The sequence below is a fragment of the Oncorhynchus clarkii genome, chromosome 28, assembly GCF_045791955.1.
Source record: "Oncorhynchus clarkii lewisi isolate Uvic-CL-2024 chromosome 28, UVic_Ocla_1.0, whole genome shotgun sequence".
In the NCBI taxonomy this organism is placed as follows: domain Eukaryota; kingdom Metazoa; phylum Chordata; class Actinopteri; order Salmoniformes; family Salmonidae; genus Oncorhynchus; species Oncorhynchus clarkii.
In genome coordinates this window covers 14647558-14662378 of record NC_092174.1, presented here as the reverse complement: position 1 = coordinate 14662378, position 14821 = coordinate 14647558, and the positions used below count along the sequence as shown (strand labels likewise).

Sequence of the window (14821 nt, the reverse complement as noted above, 5' to 3'; positions counted from 1 at the left end):
ATGGAGGTAGTTTTGTGCCAACAAAAATAAGGGGTTAAATCTGTCTTTTTTTGCTATTTATAAATGATATTCAATGCGTTTTATGGGCTGTAGTAGTAAAAGACAAATTCAATATTTTTTGGGGATACCTAAAAGTTGTACTAAAATTCTAAATCAAATAGCTAGATAATGAGCCATGGTATCTTAAAACCATTCTATATGTTAGTTTAGTAGACTAACCCCCCCCCCCCCCCCCCCCTCCCAACGACTTAGACTTTTAAAGGATTTATTAACACATCTTTGTTCAGGTCAAGAGAGAGGTGGGGGATGTGAGCATTCTCATAAACAACGCTGGCATCGTCACAGGCAGGAATTTCATGGACACGCCAGATTCCCTCATTGAGAACCATTGAAGTAAACACCATGGCACACTTTTGGGTGAGCTAATGCGCTTACAGCTCACATCTGCTACACTGACATCAACACAACTATCTTGTCGGTTTTCCCTCTCTTGCTGTCTTCATCAATGCAGGCATTGAAATGTGAAAGCAATATCCTAAATCATCTCCCTTATTGTGGCAATTCCACTCACTCTCCCTCCAGTGAACACAGATCTGAAGCAAACTGAAATTCATATTTCATTGTGGAAGTTCTTATCCTGATTTCTTCTCATTTCTCTCTAGACTTATAAAGCCTTCCTCCCAGCAATGACTGCCAACAACCATGGTCACCTGGTCTGTGTTGCTAGCACAGCGGGTCTGATTGGTGTCAATGGACTAGCAGGTAAATCACCTACTATGCATGTGTGTGCATGACTTACTCCAATGTTCCTCAATACTGGTCCTGGAGAGCAACGGTGTGCAGGCTTTTGTTCCAGTCCAGCACCAAGAAACCTGAACGCTAATCAATGTTTGACTGACTAAATCAGGTGTGTTGGTGCAGGGCAAGAACAAAGCCTACACTGCCTGTAGCCTAGCCTGGAAACGCAACATTGAATTACATGGAGAGCATCGCTGCACAGCTATGTTCGATCGAGTTCAAAACCGGGCTCTGGCTGTGCCACTCAAGGACATTCAGAGACTTGTCCCGAAGCCGCTCTTGCGTTTTCTTGGCTGTGTGCTTAGGGTTGTTGTCCTGTTGGAAGGTGAACCCTCGCCCCAGTCTGAGGTCCTGAGTGCTCTCTAGCAGGTTTTCATAAAGGATCTCTCTGTACTTTGCTCCGTTCAGCTTTCCCTCAATCCTGACTAGTCTCCCAGTCCCTGCCGCTGAAAAACATTCCCACAACATGATGCTGCCACTACCATTTACATATTTTTTTTTTTTAACCTTTATTTAACTAGGTAAGTCAGTTAAGAACACATTCTTATTTTCAATGTCAGTGCCTGTTCGGGGGCAGAACGACACCGCAGGGATGATGCCAGGTTTCTTCCAGACGTGATGCTTGGCATTCAGGCCAAAGAGTTCAATCTTTTTTTCACCAGACCAGAGAAGCTTGTATCTCATGGTCTGAAAGTCTTTAGGTGTCTTTTGTCAAACTCCAAGTGGGCTGTCATGTGCCTTTTACTGAGGAGTGGCTTCCGTCTGGCCACTCTACCATAAAGGCCTGATTGGTGGAGTGTTGCAGAGATTGTTGTCCTTCTGAAAGGTTCTCCCATCTCCACAGAGGAACTCTGGAGCTCTGTCAGAGTGACCTTCAGGTTCTTGTGTCACCTCCCTGACCGAGGCCCTTCTCCCCCGATTCCTCAATTTGGCCTGGCGGCCAGCTCTAGGAAGAGTCTTGTTGGTTCCAACCTTCTTGCATTGAAGAATGATGGAGGCCACTGTGTTCTTGGGGACCTTCAATGATGCAGAAATGTTTTGGTACGCTTGTGCCTCGACACAATTCTGTCTCTGAGCTCTACGGTCAATTCTTTCGACCTCATGGCTTGGTTTTTGACATGCACTGTCAACTGTGGGACCATATACAGAAAGGTGTGCCTTTCCAAATCATGTCCAATCAATTGAATTTACCACAAATGAACTCCAAGCAAGTTGTAGAAACTTGTCATCATGGGGTATTGTGTGATATTTTTAAAAAAGTAATACATTTTAGAATAAGGCTGTACAGCAAATGGTTCAAGGACAATGCAATTCCACAATTTAGTTAGTATTATCTTGATGTGAAGACCTGTTTTATATATCTTCTATGTTGTAGTGTTTTACTTCTATTTCTCTATTTTCTTCATCTGATTGTTGGGAAGGGCCTGTAAGTAAGCATTTCACTGTTAGTCCACACCTGTTTACGAGTCATGTGACGAATTCAATTTGATTTGAGACCTTTGTTTAACCTGCTCTACTGTATGCCAACACATGTGTTTCTCTCCTGGTAGATTACTGTTTCCTGCAAGTTTGCTGCTATTGGCTTTGCTGAGTCTGTGGCTCTGGAGCTGCTGGCAACGGAGAAGGATGGTGTCAAGACTACCATTGTGTGTCCACACTTCATGAACACTGGCATGTTCGATGGCTGCAATAAGTTATCAGCCATAAGAAGTGTTACTGTATATGGGATTACATTTCCCACTTTAAAGTTGCCATTGTGTTTATAAGAGGTTATTATCCTCATTGCATATTTGTAATAGTTTTTCTCATGAAAAGTTTGAGATGACCCTGCTGAAGGGTATTTATTCATCCATGAATAAATGAATATGCAATCCCTTTAAGAGCCAGGGCCAGTTCTGTTTTTATGGGACATGAAACTGAACAAGAGACTTTTTAAATTGAGATTGGTTTTATGAAGCGTGAAATGGAAGGCCTTGTCTCGGCATTGACAGGGTGGAATTGACGATTGTGTTATGACATTAGTAACGAAGGTGCTGGGAGACTTCCTCTCTTAGCGTGTGTACACAATCACTATCAACAACAAACATGTAAGTACTTACTTTACACTAGACGAAATGCTGCTTACTGTGGACTGGTGGCCTCTGTTGTTGCCTATCCTGGATCCAGACTAAGTAGGTTGCCCTCAGGTAGGTTGCCCTCAGTCTAGTTCTCTAGCCTGCCTCCCCACCTAAAGTAGATGAAACTATTTCAATGGTTAATATCGGCCCTAGATGTTACATTGCTTTTGCAGCTTGTTTTTACTGTTCCTGATCCAAGCTAGCCTGTTAGTTTGAGTCTTCAGACAGGCCAGGAATAGCCAAACAGACTAGCGAGGTGTCCTAAAGTGGTCAGATTACAGTAGACTATGTATGGTAGGGATTTACGGATGGACCAAATGGTCACAGGTGGCTTGAGTAAGGTCAATAGGTTAAGTTGACCAGACGTCCCTGATTTCACCCCCCCAGTGGAGGGGTAATATATTTTGGGGTTATAATTAATACAAGGTGTTGACAGGACTGTGGGGAAAATTGATAGTTAAATATAATTCCATGCCATTTAAATAATCAATATATATCAGCAACACCCCCTCCTTAAAATCAAATCACCTTGCAATAGGTCAACTTCAGATTCTGCTGTTGAAACGCCTTGTGTAACAGCAAGGAAAGTTAGAGGCACAACTTTGAAAGTTAGAGGCACAAAGATCATATCCCCCGACATTCTAACCTCTCAACATTACCAATAACAGGAGGTTAGATTTTTTTGGGCCGTATGATAATTATAATGATATATTATATTATATAATTATAAGGGTTTAGAAACATGTTCTATTCTTAATGACATACTGACTCCAAAATGACACAATACATTATTTACCATTGATTTCTATTGGGCACAAAATTATCTGAAACGCAACTTAAACAACCAAAACCCCCACGCTTTAAGACAATAGTCAAACATTTTCATACCGTTAGTGTATGTGGACCTAAGCTTTTGAGCTGGGTTGCCAAGCAACATAACTTTAGTATTTTGACTATGGACAAATGCATAGCCAGGCTAAACTGCGAGCACTTATGAAGTGTGCTACTTCACTGCATCAGGCAGGCTCAATAAGATCAGATATAGTCAAGATAAACGTATGTTTTACAAAAATGCTGTTTCTTCACTAGAATAAGGAATACTACATTCAATAACGTGGTTTTCTTCAGATATTGTGAGACACACTGGTTGTTATTTGGGAGCACACATTAATGATCACAGGTTCTAGTTGAAAACTTCACTTCTGATCCACTATAGATGGTAATTTATCCAAGAGAGTTGATAATGCACAAATGGTGACGTGAGTGTTTAATAAAGTGGCTGACCTTTCCTCACCGTGTCCTCGTAGTTCCTTGAGGTGGAAGCAGACGGCTCTCCTGGGGAAGTACCTGGGTGCCTTCGAGAACACAGAGCACTATGAGACAACATGCCTTAAGCTGCGTTGGTCCCTTGCACGCTGTTTGGCTCACGTTTAACCGATGGCCATTGCCAACACACAACTCAGACTGTGAATTGTGCGTTCTGTTCCATTCGAAGCCATTCCATATGAGCATCAGCGTCATTGGCTACTGATAGCAAAGTGTAGATTTGTGGTTTTAACAGCTGTCTGCATTTCACAATGTTTGAAGACTCCAAGGGGATATTTGTTAGTATCACAATATGTTAGTAACACAATTTTCCAACATTTGGATAATGGCTCTAGGTAAATTGTCGGCATTCAATTTTCACCAGATGGGCAATGGGAAGTATCAGGGAATTCCATCTGCATAGTGTTGGTGCATCATCATTGGTACAAAAGGTAGATTCTATCACCTTTACTTATTTATTTGTGATACACAGACGTCACCCAAAGCCCTGCTGAAGGATTTTACATGTGCATTGATGGATTTCCATAACGATATATTTTAGGGAACTAGTGAGTGAAGGAGTTGATTGTTCCAAAAACATTTTTACTACTGCATTACAAAAATATGTCAAAGCTGTTTGAATGTGCCTGATGCCACTGTTAAAAGAAATGCATTATTGTGCATAAATGAAAAACCTCTTAGATTATGTAGATTTGGGGTTGTGGTTGGGTGTGAGTATGTTGAACTTTTTATATGGCCATAATTCTGAATCACCTTGGGATATGTGAATACTCGAAAAAATTATAATAAATATTTTGTACGTTTTTTGTCATCTGATAGTGTGCGATCATTCAGCAAACACTCATACCCAGTGCAAACCTAGTCAGTGCTAATACAGTAGTTACTGGGGTGTATTCAGTTAGTTAAAGCAATCTGATGCACAACTGGTATGATTCTCATTCTATGGCCATATGTTATTATCTACACCATACATTTTTATCTAAACTTTCTGTAACATTGTACCCTCCTGAACAAGCCCCTGGTGATAGGGGAACAGTTTTTGCTGTAAGAGCTGGGCCATTTGGGTACTGACACTCAGCTTGACCTCTACAACCTAATCAGATGGCTACTGGGAACAAAAGTCCTCAAGTCATTGGCTTAATTTACCATGGAGCATTGAGATGTATTTTAAACTGCAAAACCCTTACCGCACCACTGCACTTCATATACAAGGGTTGGCTGGCCTTCTCTAGTCAATCGTAGGCTCAGTCACTGGAATCATTTATTTATAAAGCCATTTTGGGTTTACTACCATTTTATTTGCCCATTTTTATTGTTCAGAAATGTGGTGGGTACTTGCTTCGTTCGGCAGGAGTTTATCCTGCTAACTGTTCCAAATGTCCAAACTGAATTTAGTAAAAGGGCTTCTATATACTCTGCACCATCGGCTTGGAATGCCTTACAAAATACTTTTAAACTGGAAGAACTTGTCCCGATTGGTGTTTTTAAATCACTGATGAAGGATTTTTAGGCCGATTCCCTGATATGTCAATGTTTTTAATTAGCTGTTTTATGATTTTGTTATACTCTTGTGAATTCTATGTTTTTTTCAATAGATTACCTGTAGTTTTTCATGTTGTCTGTCTGTAATTGTGTAATGACTTGGTGCTGCCTATCTGGGACAGGACTCTCTTGAAAAAGAGATTTCACATCTCAATGAGCCCTTCCTGGTTAAATAAAGGTTAAATACATCAAATAAATATGTCATGACAATATTATACAGCCCAGGGCATATTGCATCAAGAGATCATATCAGTTTGTTTTGAAAATATCAAATATTTCATTCTAAGTTCATTTATTTTGCAGCGCCATCAAAAGGTCTTCAATCTGCTTTCTATATAACAGGGTCATCAGATGTTTAAGTATAGTATGACCATGGCATGTACAGTACTTGCATGAGTACATCTGAATAATATGATACTTAATGTCCATTAAGATGGCATTTGGATACAGTGCATTCGGTAAGTATTTTTCCACATTTTGTTACGTTACAGCCTTATTCTAGAATGGATTAAATACATTTCTCAATCTACACACAATACCCCATAATGACAAAGCAAAAACAGGTTTAGACATTTTTGTATGAATTTTTTTTTGGGTGGTGGCAGCATCAGGCTGTGTGGATGTTTTTCAGTGGCACGGACTGGGAGACTAGTCAGGATCGAGGGAAAGATGAACGGAGAAAAGTACAGAGAGATTCTTGATGAAAACATGTTCCAGGGTGCTCAGGACCTCAGACTGGGGCAAAGGTTCACCTTCTAACAGGACAACGACCATAAGCACACAGCCAAGACAACGCAGGAGTGTCTTCGGGACAAGTCTTTGAATGTCCTTGAGTGGCCCAGCCAGAGCCCGGACTTGAACCCGATCGAACATCTCCGGAGAGACCTGAAAATAGCTGTGCAGCAATGCTCCCCATCCAACCTGACAGAGCTTGAGAGGATCTGCAGAGAGGGATGGGAGAAACTCCCGAATACAGGTGTGCCAAGCTTCTAGTGTCATACCCAAGAAGACTCGAGGCTGTAATTGCAGCCAAAGGTGTTCAAAGAACCGGGTCTGAATACTTATGTAAATGTGATAGGTTTATCTTTAACAAAATTTGCTAAAATGTCTAAAACCTTTTGCTTTGTCATTATGGGCTATTGTGTGTAGATTGAGGGGAAAAAACTATTTAATCAATTTTAGAATAAGGCTAACGTAACAAAATGTGGAAAGTCAAGTTCAGGAGTAGATATTTGCTCAATACGTTGCTTGTACAGTACTCTCTGTGTGCAATAATAGTGGTAAACATGATATTTTAATGACTACATCTCTGTACCCCACACATACAATTATCTGTAAGGTCCCTCAGGGAGGTTTTCTAATGCCTCGCAAATAAGCGCACCTATTGGTAGATGGGTTGAAAAAACCAAGCAGACATGTAATATCCCTTTGCGTATGGTACAGTTATTCATTACACTGGATGGTGTATCAATACACCTAGTCACTACAAAGATACAGGCGTCCTTCCCAACTCAGTTCCCGGAGAGGAAGAAAACCGCTCAGGGATTTCACCATGAGGCCAATGGTGACTTTGAAACAGGTTCAGAGTTGATTGGCTGTGACAGGGGAAAACTGAGGATGGATCAACAACATTGTAGTTACTCCACAATATTAACTTAATTGACAGAGTGAAAAGGAGGAAGCCTGTACACAAAACTATTCCAAAATATGCATCTTGTCTGCAACAAGGCACAAAAGCAATACTGCAAAAAAATGTGGCAAAGCAATTCACCTTTTGTCCTGAATACGAAGTGAAAATCCAATACAACACATTATTGAGTACCACTCTGCATATTTTCAAGCATGGTGGTGGCTGCATAAGAAGACAGTGAATGTTCCTGAGTGGCCGAGTTACAGTTTTGACTTAAATCTACTTGAAAGTCTATGTCAAGACCTGATAATTGTTTGTTTATGTTATGCACGTGAGTGAGGACCCAAAAGCGGTTTAACAAAAACAGAGTTCTTTAATGTCGAAACACAGGTAAGACATAGATGCTCTTCAAATGGATATGATGGCAAAATAAACAACCCGCAGAGAGGGCGACAAATGAAACATAAAGTCCTTCTGAATATCACAGAAGAGTTCCCCTCCTAGCAGCAGAGGAGAATAGCTGGGTTAGAGTCCTCTTCTAGCAGCAGAGGGGATTAGCTGGGTTGTAGAGGACAGAGGTACCTGATCACACGTAGCCTCAGATGAACAGGCAGATTCCGACAGGACAGGACAAGGTTGAAGCAAACAAGACGATAGTTTGGTTCTGGCATGAGAAACTCAAACGAGAATCTGACAAAGACAGAAGCAGGAACAGAGAGAGAAATAGAGACCCAATCAGAGGGAAAAAGGGAACAGGTGGGAAAAGGGTGAACGAGGTAGTTAGAGAAGACAAGGAACAGCTGGGGGAAGGAGGGGAAGAGAAGGCAACCCAATGCGACCAGCAGAGGGAGACAGGGTGAAGAGAAAGAACAGGAACAAGACACAACATGACAATACATGACAGTACCCCCCCACTCACCGAGCGCCTCCTGGCGCACTCGAGGAGGAAACCTGGCGGCAACGGAGGAAATCATCGATCAGCGAACGGTCCAGCACGTCCCGAAAGGGAACCCAACTCCTTTCCTCAGGACCGTACCCCTCCCAATCCACTAGGTACTGATGACCACGGCCCCGAGGACGCATGTCCAAAATCTTACGGACCCTGTAGATAGGTGCGCCCTCGACAAGGATGGGGGGGGGGGGAAGACGAGCGGGGGCGCGAAGAACGGGCTTAACACAGGAGACATGGAAGACCGGGTGGACGCGACGAAGATATCGCGGAAGAAGAAGTCGCACTGCGACAGGATTAATGATCTGAGAAATACGGAACGGACCAATGAACCGCGGGGTCAACTTGCGAGAAGCTGTCTTAAGGGGAAGGTTCTGAGTGGAGAGCCAAACTCTCTGACCGCGACAATATCTAGGACTCTTAGTTCTACGCTTATTAGCGGCTCTCACAGTCTGCGCCCTATAACGGCAAAGTGCAGACCTGACCCTCTTCCAGGTGCGCTCGCAACGTTGGACAAAAGCCTGAGCGGAGGGGACGCTGGACTCGGCGAACTGAGACGAGAACAGCGGAGGCTGGTACCCGAGGCTACTCTGAAAAGGAGATAGCCCGGTCGCAGACGAAGGAAGCGAGTTGTGGGCGTATTCTGCCCAGGGGAGCTGTTCTGACCAAGACGCAGGGTTACGAAAAGAAAGACTGCGTAAGATGCGACCAATAGTCTGATTGGCCCGTTCTGCTTGACCGTTAGACTGGGGGTGAAAGCCGGAAGAGAGACTGACGGAAGCCCCAATCAAACGGCAAAACTCCCTCCAAAATTGAGACGTGAATTGCGGACCCCTGTCCGAAACGACGTCTGACGGAAGGCCATGAATTCTGAAAACATTCTCGATGATGATTTGTGCCGTTTCTTTAGCAGAAGGGAGCTTAGCAAGGGGAATAAAATGAGCCGCCTTAGAGAACCTATCGACAACCGTAAGAATAACAGTCTTCCCCGCTGACGAAGGCAGTCCGGTGATAAAATCTAAGGCGATGTGAGACCACGGTCGAGAGGGAATGGGAAGCGGCCTGAGACGGCCGGCAGGAGGGGAGTTACCGGACTTAGTCTGCGCGCAGACCGAACAAGCAGCCACGAAACGACGCGTGTCATGCTCCCGGGTGGGCCACCAAAAACGCTGGCGAATGGAAGCAAGCGTACCCCGAACGCCAGGGTGGCCGGCTAACTTGGCAGAGTGAGCCCACTGAAGAATGGCCAGACGAGTAGGAACGGGAACGAAAAGGAGGTTCCTAGGACAAGCGCGCGGCGACGGAGTGTGAGTGAGTGCTTGCTTTACCTGCCTCTCAATTCCCCAGACAGTCAACCCGACAACACGCCCCTCAGGGAGAATCCCCTCGGGGTCAGTGGAGGCTACTGAAGAACTGAAGAGACGAGATAAAGCATCAGGCTTGGTGTTCTTAGAGCCCGGACGATAAGAAATCACGAACTCGAAACGAGCGAAAAACAGCGCCCAACGAGCCTGACGCGCATTAAGTCGTTTGGCAGAACGGATGTACTCAAGGTTCCTATGGTCAGTCCAAACGACAAAAGGAACGGTCGCCCCCTCCAACCACTGTCGCCATTCGCCTAGGGCTAAGCGGATGGCGAGCAGTTCGCGGTTTCCCACATCATAGTTACGTTCCGACGGCGACAGGCGATGAGAAAAATACGCGCAAGGGTGGACCTTGTCGTCAGAGAGGGAGCGCTGAGAAAGAATGGCTCCCACGCCCACCTCTGACGCGTCAACCTCGACAACGAACTGTCTAGAGACGTCAGGTGTAACAAGGATAGGTGCGGATGTAAAACGATTCTTGAGGAGATCAAAAGCTCCCTGGGCGGAAACGGACCACTTAAAGCACGTCTTGACAGAAGTAAGGGCTGTGAGAGGAGCTGCCACCTGACCGAAATTACGGATGAAACGACGATAGAAGTTCGCGAAGCCGAGAAAGCGCTGCAGCTCGACGCGTGACTTAGGGACGGGCCAATCAATGACAGCTTGGACCTTAGCGGGATCCATCTTAATGCCTTCAGCGGAAATAACAGAACCGAGAAATGTGACGGAGGAGGCATGAAAAGTGCACTTCTCAGCCTTCACAAAAAGACAATTCTCTAAAAGGCGCTGGAGGACACGTCGAACGTGCTGAACATGAATCTGGAGTGACGGTGAAAAAAATCAGGATATCGTCAAGGTAAACGAAAACAAAGATGTTCAGCATGTCTCTCAGGACGTCATTGACTAATGCCTGAAAGACAGCTGGAGCGTTAGCGAGGCCGAAAGGAAGAAGAGACAGAGGAAACAGGAGGGATAGCAGACATTAAACATTTCACATGACAAGAGACGTTCCAGGAGAGGATAGAATTACTAGACCAATTAATAGAAGGATTATGACAAACTAGCCAGGGATGGCCCAAAACAACAGGTGTAAAAGGTGAACGAAAAATTATAAAAGAAAGGGTTTCGCTATGATTACCAGAGACAGTGAGGGTTAAAGGTAGCGTCTCACGCTGAATCCTGGGGAGAGGACTACCATCCAAGGCGAACAAGGCCGTGGGCTCCCTTAACTGTCTGAGAGGAATGTCATGTTCCCGAGCCCAGGTCTCGTCCATAAAACAGCCCTCCGCCCCAGAGTCTATCAAGGCACTGCAGGAAGCTGATGAACCGGTCCAGCGTAGATGGACTGACAAGGTAGTGCAGGATCTTGAAGGAGAGACAGGAGTAGTAGCGCTCACCAGTAGCCCTCCGCTTACTGATGAGCTCTGGCTTTTACTGGACATGAAGTGACAAAATGACCAGCGGAACCGCAATAGAGACAGAGGCGGTTGGTGATTCTCCGTTCCCTCTCCTTAGTCGAGATGCGGATACCTCCCAGCTGCATAGGCTCAGCACCCGAGCCGGCAGAGGAAGATGGTAGTGATGCGGAGAGGGGGGCAGCGGAGAACGCGAGCTCCTTTCCACGAGCTCGGTGACGAAGATCAACCCGTCGCTCTATGCGAATAGCGAGTTCAATCAAGGAATCCACGCTGGAAGGAACCTCCCGGGAGAGAATCTCATCCTTTACCTCCGCGCGGAGACCCTCCAGAAAACGAGCGAGCAAAGCCGGCTCGTTCCAGTCACTGGAGGCAGCAAGAGTGCGAAACTCAATAGAGTAGTCTGTTATGGATCGATTACCTTGACATAGGGAAGACAGGACCCTGGAAGCTTCCTCCCCAAAAACAGAACGATCAAAAACCCGTATCATCTCCTCCTTAAAGTCCTGATACTGGTTAGTACACTTAGCCCTTGCCTCCCAGATTGCCGTGCCCCACTCACGAGCCCGTCCAGTAAGGAGAGATATGACGTAGGCGATACGAGCTGTGCTCCTGGAGTAAGTGTTGGGCTGGAGAGAAAACACAATATCACACTGGGTGAGGAACGAGCGGCATTCAGTGGGCTCCCCAGAGTAACACGGCGGGTTATTGATTCTGGGCTCTGGAGATTCGAAAGCCCTGGAAGTGGCCGGTGGATCGAGGCGGAGATGGTGAATCTGTTCTGGGCGGCCAGGGTCTCAACGGCATGTCGAGCAGCAGACAATTCCTGCTCGTGTCTGCCTAGCATCGCTCCCTGGATCTCGACGGCTGAGTGGAGAGGATCCGAAGTCGCTGGGTCCATTCTTGGTCAGGGAGGTTTTCTAATGCCTCGCAAATAAGCGCACCTATTGGTAGATGGGTTGAAAAAACCAAGCAGACATGTAATATCCCTTTGCGTATGGTACAGTTATTCATTACACTGGATGGTGTATCAATACACCTAGTCACTACAAAGATACAGGCGTCCTTCCCAACTCAGTTCCCGGAGAGGAAGAAAACCGCTCAGGGATTTCACCATGAGGCCAATGGTGACTTTGAAACAGGTTCAGAGTTGATTGGCTGTGACAGGGGAAAACTGAGGATGGATCAACAACATTGTAGTTACTCCACAATATTAACTTAATTGACAGAGTGAAAAGGAGGAAGCCTGTACACAAAACTATTCCAAAATATGCATCTTGTCTGCAACAAGGCACAAAAGCAATACTGCAAAAAAATGTGGCAAAGCAATTCACCTTTTGTCCTGAATACGAAGTGAAAATCCAATACAACACATTATTGAGTACCACTCTGCATATTTTCAAGCATGGTGGTGGCTGCATAAGAAGACAGTGAATGTTCCTGAGTGGCCGAGTTACAGTTTTGACTTAAATCTACTTGAAAGTCTATGTCAAGACCTGATAATTGTTTGTTTATGTTATGCACGTGAGTGAGGACCCAAAAGCGGTTTAACAAAAACAGAGTTCTTTAATGTCGAAACACAGGTAAGACATAGATGCTCTTCAAATGGATATGATGGCAAAATAAACAACCCGCAGAGAGGGCGACAAATGAAACATAAAGTCCTTCTGAATATCACAGAAGAGTTCCCCTCCTAGCAGCAGAGGAGAATAGCTGGGTTAGAGTCCTCTTCTAGCAGCAGAGGGGATTAGCTGGGTTGTAGAGGACAGAGGTACCTGATCACACGTAGCCTCAGATGAACAGGCAGATTCCGACAGGACAGGACAAGGTTGAAGCAAACAAGACGATAGTTTGGTTCTGGCATGAGAAACTCAAACGAGAATCTGACAAAGACAGAAGCAGGAACAGAGAGAGAAATAGAGACCCAATCAGAGGGAAAAAGGGAACAGGTGGGAAAAGGGTGAACGAGGTAGTTAGAGAAGACAAGGAACAGCTGGGGGAAGGAGGGGAAGAGAAGGCAACCCAATGCGACCAGCAGAGGGAGACAGGGTGAAGAGAAAGAACAGGAACAAGACACAACATGACAATACATGACAGTACCCCCCCACTCACCGAGCGCCTCCTGGCGCACTCGAGGAGGAAACCTGGCGGCAACGGAGGAAATCATCGATCAGCGAACGGTCCAGCACGTCCCGAAAGGGAACCCAACTCCTTTCCTCAGGACCGTACCCCTCCCAATCCACTAGGTACTGATGACCACGGCCCCGAGGACGCATGTCCAAAATCTTACGGACCCTGTAGATAGGTGCGCCCTCGACAAGGATGGGGGGGGGGGGGAAGACGAGCGGGGGCGCGAAGAACGGGCTTAACACAGGAGACATGGAAGACCGGGTGGACGCGACGAAGATATCGCGGAAGAAGAAGTCGCACTGCGACAGGATTAATGATCTGAGAAATACGGAACGGACCAATGAACCGCGGGGTCAACTTGCGAGAAGCTGTCTTAAGGGGAAGGTTCTGAGTGGAGAGCCAAACTCTCTGACCGCGACAATATCTAGGACTCTTAGTTCTACGCTTATTAGCGGCTCTCACAGTCTGCGCCCTATAACGGCAAAGTGCAGACCTGACCCTCTTCCAGGTGCGCTCGCAACGTTGGACAAAAGCCTGAGCGGAGGGGACGCTGGACTCGGCGAACTGAGACGAGAACAGCGGAGGCTGGTACCCGAGGCTACTCTGAAAAGGAGATAGCCCGGTCGCAGACGAAGGAAGCGAGTTGTGGGCGTATTCTGCCCAGGGGAGCTGTTCTGACCAAGACGCAGGGTTACGAAAAGAAAGACTGCGTAAGATGCGACCAATAGTCTGATTGGCCCGTTCTGCTTGACCGTTAGACTGGGGGTGAAAGCCGGAAGAGAGACTGACGGAAGCCCCAATCAAACGGCAAAACTCCCTCCAAAATTGAGACGTGAATTGCGGACCCCTGTCCGAAACGACGTCTGACGGAAGGCCATGAATTCTGAAAACATTCTCGATGATGATTTGTGCCGTTTCTTTAGCAGAAGGGAGCTTAGCAAGGGGAATAAAATGAGCCGCCTTAGAGAACCTATCGACAACCGTAAGAATAACAGTCTTCCCCGCTGACGAAGGCAGTCCGGTGATAAAATCTAAGGCGATGTGAGACCACGGTCGAGAGGGAATGGGAAGCGGCCTGAGACGGCCGGCAGGAGGGGAGTTACCGGACTTAGTCTGCGCGCAGACCGAACAAGCAGCCACGAAACGACGCGTGTCATGCTCCCGGGTGGGCCACCAAAAACGCTGGCGAATGGAAGCAAGCGTACCCCGAACGCCAGGGTGGCCGGCTAACTTGGCAGAGTGAGCCCACTGAAGAACGGCCAGACGAGTAGGAACGGGAACGAAAAGGAGGTTCCTAGGACAAGCGCGCGGCGACGGAGTGTGAGTGAGTGCTTGCTTTACCTGCCTCTCAATTCCCCAGACAGTCAACCCGACAACACGCCCCTCAGGGAGAATCCCCTCGGGGTCAGTGGAGGCTACTGAAGAACTGAAGAGACGAGATAAAGCATCAGGCTTGGTGTTCTTAGAGCCCGGACGATAAGAAATCACGAACTCGAAATGAGCGAAAAACAGCGCCCAACGAGCCTGACGCGCATTAAGTCGTTTGGCAG

The 14821-nt window shown here is 46.2% G+C and overlaps 1 pseudogene; it reads left to right on the top strand.

The window, feature by feature from the left end:
- Positions 1-4349, top strand: LOC139386716 (epidermal retinol dehydrogenase 2-like; annotated as a pseudogene).
- Positions 4350-14821: the final 10472 nt, after the last annotated feature.